General features: G+C 45.3%; 1 protein-coding gene across 1 annotated transcript in view; it reads left to right on the top strand.

Annotated features, from left to right (window-relative positions):
* TBP (TATA-box binding protein) overlaps nucleotides 1-17,555 on the top strand; it is a 46,999-nt gene that overhangs the window by 10,306 nt on the left and 19,138 nt on the right. The gene's annotated exons all lie outside the window — the stretch shown is intronic.

Below are 17,555 nucleotides of genomic sequence, written 5' to 3'. Positions count from 1 at the left end.
AACTGAGGGGGGCATTTCCAGCCCTTTTATAGAGTAAAAAAGAAAAACAATACAATAAAATACATTGAAATAAAAAACATTACATTGTAAAAGTACAATACGTAGTTCAGGACACTTTCCATCGATTCACGGTGGTAAAATGCAATCTGTGTTGCATAGATCAGTTCAGGCTTTAACATCTTTGTGTTACGTCGGCACTGAGTGTGGCCCGCTGAAACACTGCGGCTCACACAGAGACCGACCTCCGAGAAGTGTCGTTTGGCCTACAATAAATACTAGGTGTTTTTCGGTTTATATGGCCTTGGTATTTTGCCTTCCTGTGTTGTTTGTAACCTGTGGGCGTGTCTAGCCCGTACATAAAGTAAAAAGGACACTGCAATGCAATACAATAATATAATAAGAACACCACCTTTACCTGGGAGAGTGTGGGGAGAATACGGTAAGCAATACAAGCCACTCTCCAACCTATTCACATTGGGTGCATATAATCGTTTGTCTGCGTAGTGCAGTTCGGGTTTTTGTGCCGTCGGCTGTGTGTCGTGGCCAATGCCTTGTGTGGGTTGGAGTCATGTCGTGGTGGAGCCTCAGTCATGTAGGTTCAAGTCTGTTAATTGTGACTAGTGTCAACCCGTCCCCTGGGCCCTCCCATCTTACACCTCGGAGCCGAGGGGAGTGTCGTGGGGGGGCCCCAGTGCCGGGCCATGTGCTTAAGGTGATCGCGGTGCAATACTTACACAGCGTAATATCAGCTTAGTGGTATGGTGTTACGTTTGGTTAGGAGTCTGTTGAAATTCGTCACATTGTCCGATTTGTATACAATGAAAAATAAAAATAAAGGAGGGGGGGCGGGAGGGTGGGCTAGGTCATGGAGCTGGGGGTGGGGGGAAGGAAGGGGAGCGCTGGCCGTTGGGGCGTACGGCGGAGTGAGACCCTTTCGGGAACGTCTGTCATTGTCATGGTGGTATGGCCTAAATCGTCAAGATAGTCTTCCCAGGGTTGCCATATTTTATGGAATGATTTCTCTGTGTTCCTAATTTGGGCTGTGAGTTTGTCCATCAGATATGTGTCTTTGATCTTTACAATCACGTCAGTATCCATGGTTAGGTTAGGTTTCAGCCACGCCTGGGCAAGAGCCCTTCTGGCCGCCAGTGTAATTTTATTAAAGAGTTGTTGTTCTTTTCTGGGGAGGCCATCTATGGGTTTGGACAGTAGGACCGACCATGGTTCTAAATCAACAGGTTTCATTAGTACGTCAGCCATTAGTGTCTGTATGCGCTTCCTATATTTGTGTATTTCAGGGCATTCCCACCACATGTGCACGAAGGTGCCTTTACCACCGCAGCCCTTCCAACATGTGTCTGTCGTGGTTTTCCCCATTTTATGTAGTTGCACTGGTGTGGTGTACCATCTCATGAGCATTTTATATGATTGTTCTTGGTGCAGTACACAGATTGAAGTCTTGGCTGTCGCTTCCCATATGTTAACCCAGTCCTCTCCCTCCAGTGTCCCCCCCCCCCGGTCTGTCTCCCATTGGCCAATGTATCGTGGGTCTTTAGCGTCTTTGGCAGGGGCGCTGAGTTGTGCGTAAATAGTCTTTATTAAGCCTTTTTGTACGGCTTCGGCGTTACACAGCTGTTCATAAAACGTCATTGGGGTGTGCGCTGCTTTTTTAACCTCTGGGGTTTTGGCGAAGTCTCGTAATTGCATATGGCGGAATACATCCTTTGTAGTTAAGGTTGTTAAAAGTTTCAAACTGTCAAACGTTCTAAAGGTGTCCCCATCGTACATGTGTCCATATCTCTGCATCCCCGTGCTCTCTATGCCCCTAAAGTCTCGTGCGCTTAGCCCGGGTTCAAACGCTTTATTCCTCAAATATGGTGTCAATGGCGAGGGAGTGTGTTTAAGTGCGTACTTGGTAGCTGTCTTATCCCATATTCTTACGGAATTTAGAATTGCCGGGCAAGTGGTTCGCAGGGCCGGTCTGTCTTGTTTGGGTACCCATATCCAGAATTGTGGCAGATCCGTGCCCATAAGTTTCGTTTTCAGGTCGACCAACCGATGAGAGCCTTCTGGTGTGTGCCACGCTACTATTTGGGCTAACTGAGCCGCCAAGTAGTATTGGTGCAGATTTGGAAGTCCCAGTCCTCCCCTTAACTTCGGTTGGTACAGCATCTGTCTAGCTATTTTGTGACGTCTTTGTGCCCATATAAAGTTATCTATGTGTCTTTGTAGTGTCTTTAGGTCTTGCTTAGTAACTTTTTTTTTTTGAATTCTTTATTTTTGTTGTGCATGCATATAACGCGGGCAGGTAAGAGGTGCCCCAAGAGCATTCCTCTAGCTTATCCACTTTCAAAATGAGGAGCACAAAGAAAGCAAGCACATTTTAAAGTATTAACAGTAATAAGTTGAAACAGTCGCTTTTGCGTGTAGCGGTATGATTAGTTAGACAGGCTAGATCTGTGCTTCGGCTATGCTCGTGGTAGCAAGAACATCATCTGTATAACTAGTAAAATTAAAATTACAGCGAGGAGCACAAATAAAGCAAGCACATTTTAAAGTATTAACAATAATAAGTTGAAATAGTCGCTTTTGCGTGTAGTGGTATGATTAGTTAGGCTAGATCTGTGCTTCAGCTATGCTCGTGGTAGCGAGAGCATCATCTTTATAACAAGTAAAATTAAAATTACAGCGAGGAGCACAAATAAAGCAAGCACATTATAAAGTATTAACAACAATAAGTTGAAATAGTCGCTTTTGCGTGTAGTGGTACGATTAGTTAGGCTAGATCTGTGCTTCAGCTATGCTCGTGGTAGCGAGAGCATCATCTTTATAACAATTAAAATTGCAGCGAGGAGCACAAATAAAGCAAGCACATTTTAAAGTATTAACAATAATAAGTGGAAATAGTCGCTTTTGCGTGTAGCGGTATGATTAGTTAGACAGGCTAGATCTGTGCTTCGGCTGTGCTCGCGGTAGCAAGAACTTCATCTTTATAACAAGTAAAATCAAAATTACAGCGAGGAGCACAAATAAAGCAAGCACATTTTAAAGTATTAACAATAATAGGTTGAAATAGTCGCTTTTGCGTGTAGCGGTATGATTAGTTAGGTAGGTTAGATCTGTGCTTCGGCTATGCTCGTGGTAGCAAGAACATCATCTTTATAACAATTAAAATTACAAAGTGATTGCCTAGTCTTAAATCAACAGAAAAATTCAACGGCAAGCTGTCTAAATCGATAGGAGAGAGCAGTGTCTGCAGCGTGGCGGTGACTAAGCCCAGTATTTTCGTCTAAAGGTTAAAAATGGAGTGAGGATGGTTTTGTTTTAAATGGGATTCCAAGGTCCCTTAGTGGGGGATGTTATGGCTGATGGGGGCTTGCGCAGGAAGATACCTGCTTGTGTGCGATAGTGGTGTGGGTGCTTGATGGGTTAATGACATGGAAAACAGTAGTGAGCTACGTCTGCCTATTGAGTTCTAACTTATAGAAACATATTTGAAAAATAACAATAACATGCAAACCATGATAAACCTTGTGTATGTCAGTTGAGTGCTATGTTAGGCTCATGCCTCTGGGTGTTAGGCAGGTTGACTGCTCAGGGAAAGGGCTTTTCTGGCATGTGCACTGTAAGTCAATCACTGTTAACAGTGCATAAAACATTAGATGAGCAGGTGGCATACAAGCATACAAGAATCCGTTGCATAAGGCCCTCTAGCCTAGGTATTGGCGCCATTATCAGGGGTGCTAGATTGTTACATTACAGGCTAAACTAAGTTGCTAGTAAACATAGCATGAAAAAGTAATCCATAAATGTCCCCGTGAGTCCAGTGTCTGAGGCAAAGACAAATGAGGTACCCTTTCGGGAAAACAAAATAATCCATGAACATTAATAGCGGTACATCTTAACAGAAACCTGACGGGAGTTCCCAGCCAGGCTAGGGTAGCCTGGGGACCTCAAGCTTCGAAATGACCCCCTGCACGATATTTCTCACTGTGTGGCCGGTTGTGTGGTCGCCAGTCCCTGATTATGTGGTAGCTGCAACGTATGGGTCGGGTGTTGGTCCTTGCGGCACGAATGGGATAGTTCTCGTCGGGTCCCAGGAGTGTGTGGGCGAGGTGGTGCTGTGCTGGCCCGTCTGGGTGAGGGAGTCCGGAGGGAGGCCCAAAGCCTGTAGCAATTGTGCCGCGTCGGCGGGGTCCTGTATCTTGTGGTATTCCATTCCTTGGCGGACCGCCAGCGTGTGTGAAGGCCGCCAGCGGTATTGGAAGCCATGTTTTCGGAGCAGTGCGGTAAGCGGTCGGAATGAGCGCCGCCATGCCAGGGTCATATTCGAGAGATCCGCATAGAAGCTTAGTGTCATGTCTTCGAATCGGAGAGGTGGTTTACCCCTTAGGGCTTGGAGGACTGTCATTTTATCTTGGAGGGTGTGAAAAACAACGATTAAGTCCCTGGTAGCCATAGCCGGTGCGCTAGGCGGCTTAGGAACTCTGAAGGTGCGGTCAGGGCTGATGCCTTTAACTTGTGAGTTTGGCAGAATGGCTACCAGGAGCCGTCCAACTACCTGTGGAAGCTCTGCATCCGGTATGGCGTCTGTAACCCCTCGAATCTTCAGGTTGGTTCTCCGCCTGGCGTCTTCATAGTCTGCGAGGCGGTGTTCGTGGTAACGCTGATGTGTTTGCAGGTCGCTCACTGCCCGCTGAAGCTCACCAATCTCTCTGGTGTGGGTCGAGGAGGCTCTTTCAAGGGTGCCTATGCGAGTCGTCAGGCCCTTCAGATCTCCCCGTACCGCTGTTATGTCTTTTTGCAGGGTCGTTTGGAGGTTGGTAAGTAATTGTTTTAGGACCGCTGTAGTTACCGGAGCGGAGTCCGGGTTAGGTTTATGCTGTTGCGGGGGTTGTCCCGTTGTAGGGGTCGGTGGGTATTCATCTTCAGAAAGGCCATCGGAAAAGTCGGAGCAGCCTCCGTGGAGCGCCGCCATGTTGGATCCGCCTGGGCCTCTCGCCTGTCTCCACATGTCCCCGATGGTGAGCCCTGGGGTGGGTTTTTCCGCGTATATTTTCTTAGTTTTTCGCCCCATGGTGTTGGGAGCGGTTAGGGGGACTTGTTGTGTATTTGGGGGTCTATTGTCGGGTGTTATCCCCCAGATTTCTTCGTTCGTGACCCGGAGCTCTCGTTTATTGCGGCCGCTTGCTCCTGCAGTCAGGCTCCGCCCCCCGCTTAGTAACTTTAATCGGCAGGGCCTGGAACAAGAACAGCAGGCGAGGGAGCAGCGTCATTTTTATGGCATGTAATCTCCCAATCCATGAGATTGCCATTTGTCTATATCCCTACATAGTTTTTGCATAGTGGGCGTGTAGTTCGCGTCATACAGTCTCTCTGGGTCTGCGGTTAGTTTGATCCCTAAATTTTTAACGTCGGTTCTCGAGAAGTTGAGGGAGTGGTTGGCTTGTATGGCTGTGGTCTCTACCGTGTCCAATTCCAGTGGCATTGCCACTGATTTTTCTAAATTAATTTTATAGCCTTATACCTGACCGTATTCTTCGAGGAGGGAGAGGAGGTGTGGCAGGGATCCCTGGGGGTTAGTGAGTGTGACCATGATGTCGTCTGCGTACGCAGATACTTTGTATTCCTCCCCTCCTGCCTTTATACCTGTAATGTTCCTGTCCTCCCTCATCCGTTGCAGAAGTGGCTCTAGCGCTCGGACGAACAACAAGGGGGAGAGGGGGCATCCCTGTCTGGTGCCGTTGGCGGGCGTGAATGGGGTCGAAGCTGCTCCTGGGACGGCTGTCTTCGCCCTCGGTTCAGTGTACAGGGCTTTTATGCCCTGTATGAACTTTTCCGGCATTCGTAGGTGCTCCAAGAGTGAGAAGAGGTAGTGCCACAGGACCCTATCAAACGCCTTCTCCGCGTCCAGGGAGAGGATCAGAGAAGGCGTCCGGGTCCTCACTGCCCACCAGATGACATCCGCCCCTCTCCTGGTGTTTTCGTACAGTTGCCGAGATGGCACAAAGCCGACCTGATCTGGGTGGACCAACGTTCCCAGCAGGGGGTTTAGGCGCGTCGCTAGGATTTTAGCAAACAACTTTACATTGAAATTTATCAGCGAGATGGGCCTGTAGTTCCCCGCCTCCGACGGATCTTTACCAGGTTTTGGGATGAGAGTGATGTCTGCCGTTAGTGTTTCCGGGTTAGGATGTCCTCCGTCCATCCATTCCGTGTACACCTTAACTAGCCGTGGGATCAAAGTGTCTCTAAGGATTTTATAGTAGGAGCCGTCGTAGCCATCCGGTCCCGGGGCCTTGTTACCTTTAAGTGCCGTGATTGCCTTATCTACCTCATCCTCCTCAATCGGAGCACCCAATGTTAGTATGTCTTCCGGTGTTAGACGTGGCATCTTCGTTTTGGTTACGTAATTTGCAACCGTTTGTGCATATGACACATTGTTTCCGTTTAGTTCCGGGGAGTGATTATAGATGTTGGCTAGGAGCTCCGTGAATATCTGGTTAATTTACGTGGGGTTATGTGTAATCTGCCCTGTCTTGTCTCGGATCGCCGTTATGGTTTTGAACTGTTGTTTGGTGTTGAGTGCCCTGGCCAGGAGGGTGTCCATTTTATTAGAGCGTTCATAATAAAGGCGTTTTTTACGGACTAGATCCCTCCCGAGATCCTCTACCACCATGGCCCTTATTTTGTGTCGGAGTGCCCGAAGGTCCCTGGAGTCCCTGTGTCGTGGAGGTTTGTTTGTGCTTGGCTTAGGCCCTCCTCAGCGCCTTTTGTAGCTCGAAGAGGGTTTCCGCCTTCTGTTTTTTCCGCCGAGTTGCCAATTTAATGAGGGTGCCCCGGATGACCGCCTTATGAGCGACCCATATTGTAGATTGTGTCAGGTCCGGCGTGTCATTTTCGTCAAAGTAGGACGTAAGTTCATCCTGAATGAGCTTTGCCACCTCTAGATCTTTAATAAGTGTGCTGTTCAACCTCCATTTCCATGGTGGCTTAGGCCCTGGGATTCGTAATATAAGCTCTATATCAGCGTGGTCCGACCACGTAATGAGGTTGATCCGCGCAGAGTGGATCCAGGGGATCCCTTTCTGATTGACCAAGAATAAATCTATGCGGGAGTAAGTGGAGTGTGCCGCCGAGAAGAATGTGTAATCTCTCTGTCCCGGGTGCCGCAGCCTCCAGGGGTCCAGACGTTTTGTGTTTTGTATGAACTGGGATAATAGTTTGTCCTGTCCCCCCACCCTCTGAGCCCTCTGGCCCCCAATCGGTGTGCTACGGTCGACTGGTGGGCTGGGAGTTGCGTTCAGGTCACCCCCCCCAGTACTATTATTCCATGTGGTAGCGTGTGTATTAAGCCGTGTAAGTTGTCCCAGAAGTCTGGGTCTGGTTGGTTGGGTGCGTAGATCTTAATTAAGTGGTAAGTGGTGGCGTATATGTTCCCTGTAAGGATGACATACCTGCCCATGGTGTCGGATTGTGTCGTGTGGGTGACGAAAGGGCATTTTTTTTATGTAGGAGTATTTCTACCTGGTGTATAGGTGATCGGTTAGTTGAATCCGGGCTGAGCGCAGCATATGTGTCTCCTGTACGAAGGCTATGTCTGTCTTTTGTCTTTTTAGTTCCCTTATTAATAGTAGTCGTTTGGTCGCGTGTTAAGGCCGTTGACGTTCAGGGAGGTTATTTTAAGTGTGGCCATGTTTCGTCTGAGGTCCTACCTGTCTTGTGCGCGTTGGAGTCAGAACTGTCTGCCGCACGCCCCTCCGAGGTGCGGTGCGTGAGAGCTAGTGGGGAAAATAAAAAATTGGACAGTGTTAAGTGACAAGTATGGGGAGTCCTCGTTAGGGATGTTTTGTTCGGCCTGTAAGCAGGGAAGTCAGTTGTTGTCTTAGGGAGGGCTGCCGAGGGTCCAGGGAGCCCGCTTAGTAGTCTCAACCTTCGTATATGAGGTGAAGATAGGGGGGGGGAATGAAAGAGTGAGAGGGGGGGGGAGGGGAAGGTGTGATATGGGGGATCACTCCGGTCTTATTCGTGCCGGGTATATCGGGGGGTGGTTATCCGCTCCGCGAGTACTGCAAGTAGCACGGAGGGGACAATCATTCGCCGAGCACCCTGCCTTTGATCCGAATAACAAAATGCATGTACATCAGTTCCCTGCTAGATTCGTTAAGGATTGTGCGTCCTCTCACATCAAGTCACTTTTGTGTACACAGAACTACAGTATGTTTGCGAACCGTGCATGCTTTACTATGATTAGACAGGTAAAATAAACATGAGATACATGAAACATGAAATATAGACCACATTAAATGTTCTAATCTAGTCAACCCAACTCCTACCGCTATTGTGCCAAGCACCTGTTCTCGGGTGTCACTTAGGATCAGCAGTATGGGGACTGGCGTGGGGGAGGGGGCGTCGCTCAGTCTGTGTCGGGGCTGCTGGAGATCGTACCTGTCCGTTCCACGTCCAGTAAGGTGGTGGTGGGAGTGGGGGCGGGGGTGGCGTGAATGGCCGGGTTGAGTAAAGGCTTCTGTCACCCCTGTTAGAGGGGGTCCGGTAGCGGGTCTAGAGGAACTAAGTCGGTTACGGGGTACCTAGCTATACCCTGTACCCTTGGTTTAGCGGTCAACCTAAGTTACATTGTGCACCAGACAACAAAAGTTAACCCCTAAGAACAGAGAATGCAAGTAAAGAGACAGAAAAATAGAGAAGGGTGGGGGGAAAGGGAGTATACACTTGAGTGTCTGGTCGCAATTGCAACGTTCTCATTAACCCGGTTTGGTGTCCATACGCCCGGAGATGTACTCTGGGCCATAGTCCCGTTCCCTGGTGAACTCCGGCGCTGTCCCGGTTGTAAGTGTTCATTATTAAAGTCATAGAGCTGTGCAGCGCGGTGAGTTCTTGGACAGTCCAGGCAAAAGTAGCTTCTCTATATGAGTACGCTCTCATCTTCATATGTCGTCGTCTCCAGCTCTTCAGTTTGGATCTTTGTTCGTGCGTTAGTGTGTTATCTTTTTCTCTTTTTTGTATTTTTCCTTTTTTTGTATGTTAGTTTTATTTATTATTTTTTGTATATATTTTTTTTCGTTTGATTCCAATCCCTTGTACTTCAGGCAGTTTCTTGGGTCTGTTCTGTTCTCTGTCTTTCTCACCCCCATCCCCTGGGTGCTGTCTTGTGACGTAGGGTTGTCGTTCTCATGTTTCACATTATCTTTCGATATCTTGATTTTTGTATTTGGTATGTTTCTGTCTGATTTCTCTTGTGTTTGGTTTGTTTGATAATATTCGTTCTGCTGCTTGTTGATTGTTCGCTGTATCAGTCTGTTTTCGGTGTAGTCGTCTACCTTTGTCTTGTCGTCTGTGACTTGGGTCGGTATTCCAGTATTTAGGTTTTTGCAGGAGGGGATTATATTTGTTTGAGTCTGGCTGTTATTTATAAGGTCTTAATGGAAGGAAGGTCCTTTTGGACCCCCTAAGGAGCACCGCCGTCCAAAGCTGCCTCTTCCCTGGGCAAGTGACCTAGTGCTTGGGTGCCTCTTTGGGGGAGTCGGAAATCCTCTGGGACTTCTATGCCTAATCCGTGGAGGAAGGCCTTAGGGTCCGCTGTGGGTAGGAGTACAGCCGGTCTCGGTCCGTTGAATACCAGCATTTTGAAGGGATGTCCCCATGCGAAGTTGAGGCCCTTGGCCCTGACTAGGTCGGCAATGGGCTTCCATTCCATCCTCCTGGCTAATGTGGCAGGTGCTATGTCCTGATAAAGGTGGAGTGTGGAGCCTTCCAGTGAGTAAGTGTGGTGGCGTGCGCTTTTTATAATCGCTTCTTTGGTGGAGAAAAAGTGCCACCGCATTATCACATCCCTTGGGGGGCCGTCAGGTGGGCCTCCAGCTCTCAGCGCCCTGTGTGCCCTATCTATGGTCCATAGGTGTTCCGGTATGGCAGGCAGTTGCTCTTTAAACAGCCTCAGGAGCACATTCTGTAAGTCTGCATCTTTTATTCTTTCTGGTAGGCCTTTTATTCTTAAATTATTTCTGCGAGACCTATTAGAGGCATCTTCGAGTTCTGCTTCTAATTCAGCCACCCTAGTGATTAGATGGTTGGTGGTAGAGGCTGCTTCGTTGTGGGCCGCCACCACGTGGTCCATCCTCCATTCCAGGGCCTCTGTGCGCTGGCCCATTGACTGAATCTCCTCCTTAACCTCCCTTGCTGATCTCTCTATCTCCCCCGCCAGGTAGTGTCTTACCTCTGCTATAGAATGTAAGATTTCTGCATTGGTCGTCTGCAGAGGTTTGTGCCTGTGTTCTCCGGTGTGTGGGGATTCTGGGGAGCCCGCGCTCATTTGGCCGCCGCCATCTTTAGCCGCATGCGGCCGGGGCGTCGTGAGGAGTTCGGCGACGGAAAGGGTCCCTTCCTTCGGCTTCTTGACGGATTTTTTATGTGATGCCATCTTCTGCAGTGAGAGGATTTTAGAAGCGTTGGCAGGGGTGAGTCGGTTTTTGCTTGGCGTTTCGGGTCCGGCAGGGTGCAGAGCTCTCTGCCTAAGCAGCCATCACTGTCGGCGGTCAGGCCACGCCACTTAATGTTTATTTTGTACACCGCATGCTCACGTGTTTTTACTACTGTGTGATAGGAAGTGATAAAGTAAAGCTTCTGCTATATAGTTGTCACTTGTAAATTACCTAGTTGTTTTAATCTGTGAAGTAGTGACAGTTTATAGAAATGAGTCTGTAAACAAATCCTATTGTATAGGACAACCGTAAAGTAATTACATTCTATTACACACACTACCTATGATCCAAAATTTTATGTAGTTATTGAAGGGTTCGCCAGTTATGTGTATTTTCCGTACTTTAAAATTATAGTTGTGTATGTTGGACAATAGTTTGACCAAGAAAAAAATTATTTGAGAACCTGCCTTGCAACTTCCATACTAAACCGTTTTTTTTTTAGACCAGAATTTTTGCATATTAAATCTCTCCTTCCGCATATTTTTTATTCATTTTTTTTTCTTTCAGAAGAGGTGTGGTGTGTACCTTTTGGTGGTTTAAACCAGTTACCTCGTTTTTTCGCTAAATAAAAGTGCAGGCAGGGAATTCCAGGGACTACACTCCATAAACGTGATGGAGAAATTATTGTGATCTGTCGCACTGGAGGTATAGATCACACACTTCCTGTCCAAGCCCTGCCTCTTAAAGTGCAACGTGATTATGCTGGTGAATGCCCTTAACAATGTCCACTTGACAAGTACTATATTAAATGATCTTCCTGTAAATAAATTGGTAGTTTGTTGAAAGAGTGCAAAATATTAATGTGGAAACTTCAACAATAACAGACCAAATGTATTCATACTTACCATAACTCTTTCCCTGCATTTTCTTGGACACATGAGATTATATCCTTCCACTCCACAGAGAAAATATTTTGTGAAAAGCTTCTCCCCAGTCGAGTTAGTCTGTACCAAGCTCGTAGGGCAAAAGCAATGAAGGAAATAATGCAAACATCAAGTAGCTAACATTTTAATAATTTAGATGGTAACATCAATTTGTCCTAACATCTCTAGTAATCCCTATAGCTCACATTTGGCCTTGCAATACCCAGACCACAGCCCATGACTGTGTGCCCATATCTAAAACGTAAAAATCCCATTTTACGCTAGTTTCATTTTACCATCTAGTGCTCTGTCAGAAGTGTTAGTTTTGAAAGTTTGAGACAGTCTTGCTTGCCAGCCTGTCACATTACAAGCCTGACAATGCAAAGTTTCCAAATGTTATCTTGGATTATCATCGGCAGTCTTTACTCTTGTGATTGCCATAGTATGAACTTAGAGTACTCTGAAACTGTTGGTACTAAACTACAAGCGTATGACATGTCCTCTTGCAGACCTTTGTTTAAGCTTTAAAGGGCACCTGTAGTGGTCAAGAAATGTTTATGCTTTAAAAAGAGCATTCCATTCAATCTATACATTGTGCTGGCAGTTTTTGCTAGCAAATGTATAACGTGGGGGAAAAACTCCCATTTGTCTCTCAATTCCTTGGCAGCCTCTCAATGCCATAGAGGCATGACATTACTCTGTTCAGATGCCAGCACGCTGGCAATGAAGCCAGTGTGTCTGCACCACTGAGATTTTCCATGCTTGGCTAAGTGTCCCTAAGCAGGGCAAAATCAGTGTTCATCAGAGAAGATGCGGGGGTGGACCTTGCTAATGTGATCGCAGTGGGAGAGGGTGCAGGTTCAGTTTAATTTAGAATTCATCCTATTATCTCTTTGGTCCCTCCTTAATTTTAAGGAAAAAAAGAAGCTGTGCCCATATTTTTAATATCTACTAAAGCTCATTGAGAAGCGTTGGAAAGCAATGATTGTGTGTTTGCGCATTAATAAGCCTCTATTTTCTTCCCCAGCTCACACTGAAAGTCTGTGTCGGGGGAAAGGGGAGGTCTTGCAAAGGCTGCAGAAAGCAGGTCTTTTTGCTAGATGATTTTTGATATACATGCAGAAACAAATACTGATGATGTAAATGTTGGCTTGCATCTTATAGGAAATGGTAAGGAAAAATCAGTGGATTTTTACATTAAAGTGAGAATGTTAATTTACAGTGGAACAAACACATGGCAAGAGTGCCATGCACAGAATTTTGGAAAAGGCTCATTCATGAAAGTCGCACCTTGAAGTCTTGAGAAGGACACAAAGGTGTCAGAAAGTTGCTTGCACGTTTTTGGTGGTTAAACTTTACGAAGATTATTGGTGGCGTGCTTAGGGTTACTGTCCTTTAAGAGAAGTACATTTTTCTTTAAAATAGTTTTGGGCCAGATTGTAGGTTGAAGGAGATATACAAGGATGTCGATATTGCTGAACTTGAGTTTGAGGAGCTAAACATGATGTAGGACAGTGATTACAATTTCATGCCCTAGCCAGGCCTTACAAGTTATTTGCCACTGTAAGCCTTGAAGATACATGTCACACTCACCTGGGGGTGAATTTATACTTAAGAGGACGAAATTACACCCGCTAGTAGTGAGTAGAAATTTTGATCCCAGATATGGGTAATTGAAAATGGTGGTAATGTCTTCCTTAGGGCAGATAGAAGTGTTGGAGGGTAACTCTAATCACAATAGCTTCTTCGCCTTATTGAAGTGTTTATAGTGCAAAGCCTGTCCCTAAAGCATTTTAAACCCCTTCAGTTTCACATTCAGGTTAACAGGTTGTGCTGGCAGAAGAAGCAACACCTAGAAGCTTTGTACAGACTGCCAATGACTGGGTACATTGATTTACTACAATGTTCTGTTATAAAAGTGGCCTGAAGTATTAAACTTGGTGCAGTCACCATGGAAACCAGTGGAAACAGTTGACACATCCCAGTGGTAACTTTTCTCACCTTTTGCAAAACTTTTTAGAATAGAGCAAAATAAATCTCACCCACAGTGTCAAAGCTCCTGCTGCCTGGCTCTCAACAATTAATCCGTTAAGGACCAAACTTCTGGAATAAAAGGGAATCCTGACATGTCACACATGTCATGTGTCCTTAAGGGGTTAAAACTTCTAACTCGCTGATAAAGAAAAATAAACATAAATTATTTTTTTTTATTTTTTTTAACCTCTGCCTTTCTATGGTGAAGAGGTTCAAAGCAAAAACTGGACTACAACTCCTGTCATGCTCTGTGAGATTCTGGCTGAGGCTGGTAAGAGTTAAAATTAACATCTGATGTAGTGTGATAGTGAGGCGACCATTTGCTAAACGGCTTACGTGCAATATATATCTGACCTCATACAGTGATTGGCTAAGCCTGATGAGTATTTTAGTTCACAGTATATAGCAAGTCATCGAGAGATATTCAGTGTGAAGTCAGAAACCTGATGTCTGATTTGCTTGTCCAGCTGGTATAGTTGTGGAAACATGATTTCACAAGTTTCTATACCCAAGAAGGACCGCTCCAGCTTGAGATGCAGGTGATTAAGAATGGTTATATATATCTATATCTATCAGTGTATATCCATAGACTGGTTACACAAATTATACATTACAGGGTACGTTACACAACACCTGATGTCTGCACAATTTTTTTTTAAAAAGAAATGAAATAATCACATTTAAACTGTGTTAACGTTGCATATGTCACATAAAAGCTCTAAACTTGATTCCATCAGGTGTGAAATATAGAAGGCTGGGTCTGTAGTTGTTAGAGGGGCATAATTTCCCTATTTATGGACCGCTAGACCCCTCATTACCATTTATGGTCTGGCGATTTGCATACCTGGATATCCGCCTGCTGCAGACCGCCATCTTGGAGACCTTACCTATACAAAAAGAGAAGTCCTGCGCTTAAGCTGCAAGGACTACAACACACATCAGCCCCAATATATAGTAAAAACCAAAGAAAAGAAAATGTTACTTGCGCTTTTTCCTTAATCCCTATGTATATTTAGACAAATGGAGGTCATTTAGTTGCTCCAATGGCCATTGGAAGGGTCAGTGTTAGGACCCGCTTAGGGGGGGTCTGCCTTGACGTTGGCAGGCGGGCATCCCTCCAATGGCCATTGGAGCAACTAAATGACCTCCATTTGTCTAAATATACATAGGGATTAAGGAAAAAGCGCAAGTAACATTTTCTTTTCTTTGGTTTTTACTATATATTGGGGCTGATGTGTGTTGTAGTCCTTGCAGCTTAAGCGCAGGACTTCTCTTTTTGTATTTGTATTTACTTTGTATCACACAGCCTGGTTACAATGCTGCTACCCATCCCATGTGTTCCCTATTAAGGGTTAATAAGTAAAGGGGTGTATATAAAAAATACCCCTTTCTGTCTCATTAGAGATATCTTTGCCAGAAGCTCAAGGAAGCAGGCTGAAGGGTCAGTGTTAGGACCCGCTTAGGGGGGGTCTGCCTTGACGTTGGCAGGCGGGCATCCCTCCAATGGCCATTGGAGCAACTAAATGACCTCCATTTGTCTAAATATACATAGGGATTAAGGAAAAAGCGCAAGTAACATTTTCTTTTCTTTGGTTTTTACTATATATTGGGGCTGATGTGTGTTGTAGTCCTTGCAGCTTAAGCGCAGGACTTCTCTTTTTGTATTTGTATTTACTTTGTATCACACAGCCTGGTTACAATGCTGCTACCCATCCCATGTGTTCCCTATTAAGGGTTAATAAGTAAAGGGGTGTATATAAAAAATACCCCTTTCTGTCTCATTAGAGATATCTTTGCCAGAAGCTCAAGGAAGCAGGCTGAAGGGTCAGTGTTAGGACCCGCTTAGGGGGGGTCTGCCTTGACGTTGGCAGGCGGGCATCCCTCCAATGGCCATTGGAGCAACTAAATGACCTCCATTGGAGACCTTACCTGCCTTCAGAGTTCCTGGATCAAGGTTCTTTCTACCATTAAAGGCAGGCGCTTTCTTCCCCTCTCCTCTGGTCACTACCGCACGGTCACGAAGCTACTGTAACAGTGAGTTGGTTGACCCAGTCACAGACGCACAGCGTCATCACTGGCCAACTCTCTTTTCACATACCTCTGTTCGTATACTTTCGTGCAATCTTTCGTTTAAATCTTCATACGAACAACGGTTTGGTAGTTGCCCACTGTATTCTATCGGTTCATATACTTGTTTTTCGTGGGATTATACTCACCTGTTCGGCAGGAAACGCACACATGAACCATACTCGGGTTTCTCACAGTAAGTATGTACTAGTGGTTCTTTTACTGGAGCGTTCAGCAGTTATACGACTTTGTTTATCTTTGGGAGCCATTCGTATGATTACGGCCTATTTTCCCTTGTAGGAATCCCTAGAGTCCATGCGACCATTCAGTTTAAATTCCACGAATATGCTGGGTAGACTATGGACCCCCAGAGGTCATAAAGAAGTACTGCACGTATTTCACAATTTATCAATAGAATGTGTTTTCAAAAGTTAAATTCAGCAGCACTTTTGCTATTTTGTCTAAGCTCTGATCCCTTATATACATCTTTTACAGGTCGCTGATCCTGAAACACTCCCTCCCCCGCCCTCCCTTTTTTTTTATTTTATTTTTTATTGTACCTCCTGAGGTTGTCAAGGCTTATAATTTCTGATTGACTCTGGTTTTCAATTGTCACACTCTTTAGGTGGGTTCTTTAATTTTAATCGGTTAGTAATCAGTTTATGCTCTTTTTTTAAAAGTTCTAATGTTGGCAATATTGATATATTACAGCGTGAGGTCTCTCTGCATATTCACATGTCTCCTGTCTTTTAATTTCTACAATATATCATTGGTTAGTGTTTTGGATTTTTTGTTTACAATTCCACATTCTGCCCCTCGTTTGCTCGGAAACCTAACGGGTTACTTGTTACTTAGTACTAGGCCCTACTGGTTATACTACCAATTAAGTTCCAGCTGCTTCATTTTTAGGCCTAGTCTATTGACTGGTAGGTATTCTACATTATTATATATTACTACCTCCTTTTACAGTCACGTGATGGATGGTTACTCTCGTAGATATCACTCAGTCATCTATGCTTTCCTACTCTACTCATCTGATAAACTACAGGCAGGTGTACCCAGAGGTCGTTATACTTTTCCATCCCCATCCTGCACTACCTTCTAGGGTGAGACTTATTCTACTGGCTGAATCCACTTTCATGTCAAGACTGCTCAATCTGTTCCTGTTTTCAGACAGACCGTTCCAGCGTTACACTAGATGGACCTGCTACAGCAGATTTACGCATGTGGCAGGAATTTCTCAGAAGATGGAATGGGAAAAGCATGTTTATCCCTTTACTTACCTCTGACTCCCTCACTATTTTCACAGATGCAGCAGCCACCTCAGACTTTGCAGCAATTTTTGGTGATTACTGGCTTGGGGGGGCTTGGCCTAGGGAGGTATATAATGTACCAAGATTTTATCACCACGTCTGCCCTGTTCGAGCTGTACCCTATCATAGCTGCTGCAGTAGCTTGAACAGCCTGGTCAGGTCAAGTGGTGAGCTGTTGTTCAGATAATTTGGCAACCTGCCAAATAATTAACAAAGGTCGTTCAAAATCTCTGAGGAAATTGATTTGGCTGGTAGCCAACTATAATTTCTTCCTGGTATGTGTGCATATTCCTGGCATTCAGAACATAGCGGCTGATCATTTATCTCGCTCTGTTTCAGGAATTCCACAATGCATTACCAACGGCAGCCCTGGTGGCTACCCCAGTTCAATCATGGCAGGACATGACATTGGATTTGGAGATCTGTTAAAGAACGGCAGACTCCTTTTGCAACTAGCTTTGTCTGACAACACTAGGAAGTCATACGACAGGGCTTTCCATGTTTATAACAAATTCTTGTTGGACTTTTAAGTTGTAAATAAACACTCAATGGAAACTAGTGTAGCCTTCACTTCTTCTTTTTGCCACCTTAAATTAAAATTATCATATAACACTATCAAATTATATCTGACAGGGATACAACACCATATACTTACACTTTGGCTAAACAACCACAGTTTTCTATCTTCTTACCAAATCAAAACCATACTTAAAGGCATTAAAAGAATCAAAACCCAGTGGAATTCATCAGCATATACCAGATACATGCCTCATCCA

This window comes from Pelobates fuscus, chromosome 2, assembly GCF_036172605.1.
Source record: "Pelobates fuscus isolate aPelFus1 chromosome 2, aPelFus1.pri, whole genome shotgun sequence".
In the NCBI taxonomy this organism is placed as follows: Eukaryota; Metazoa; Chordata; class Amphibia; order Anura; family Pelobatidae; genus Pelobates; species Pelobates fuscus.
This window is presented reverse-complemented; position numbering and strand designations above follow the sequence as displayed.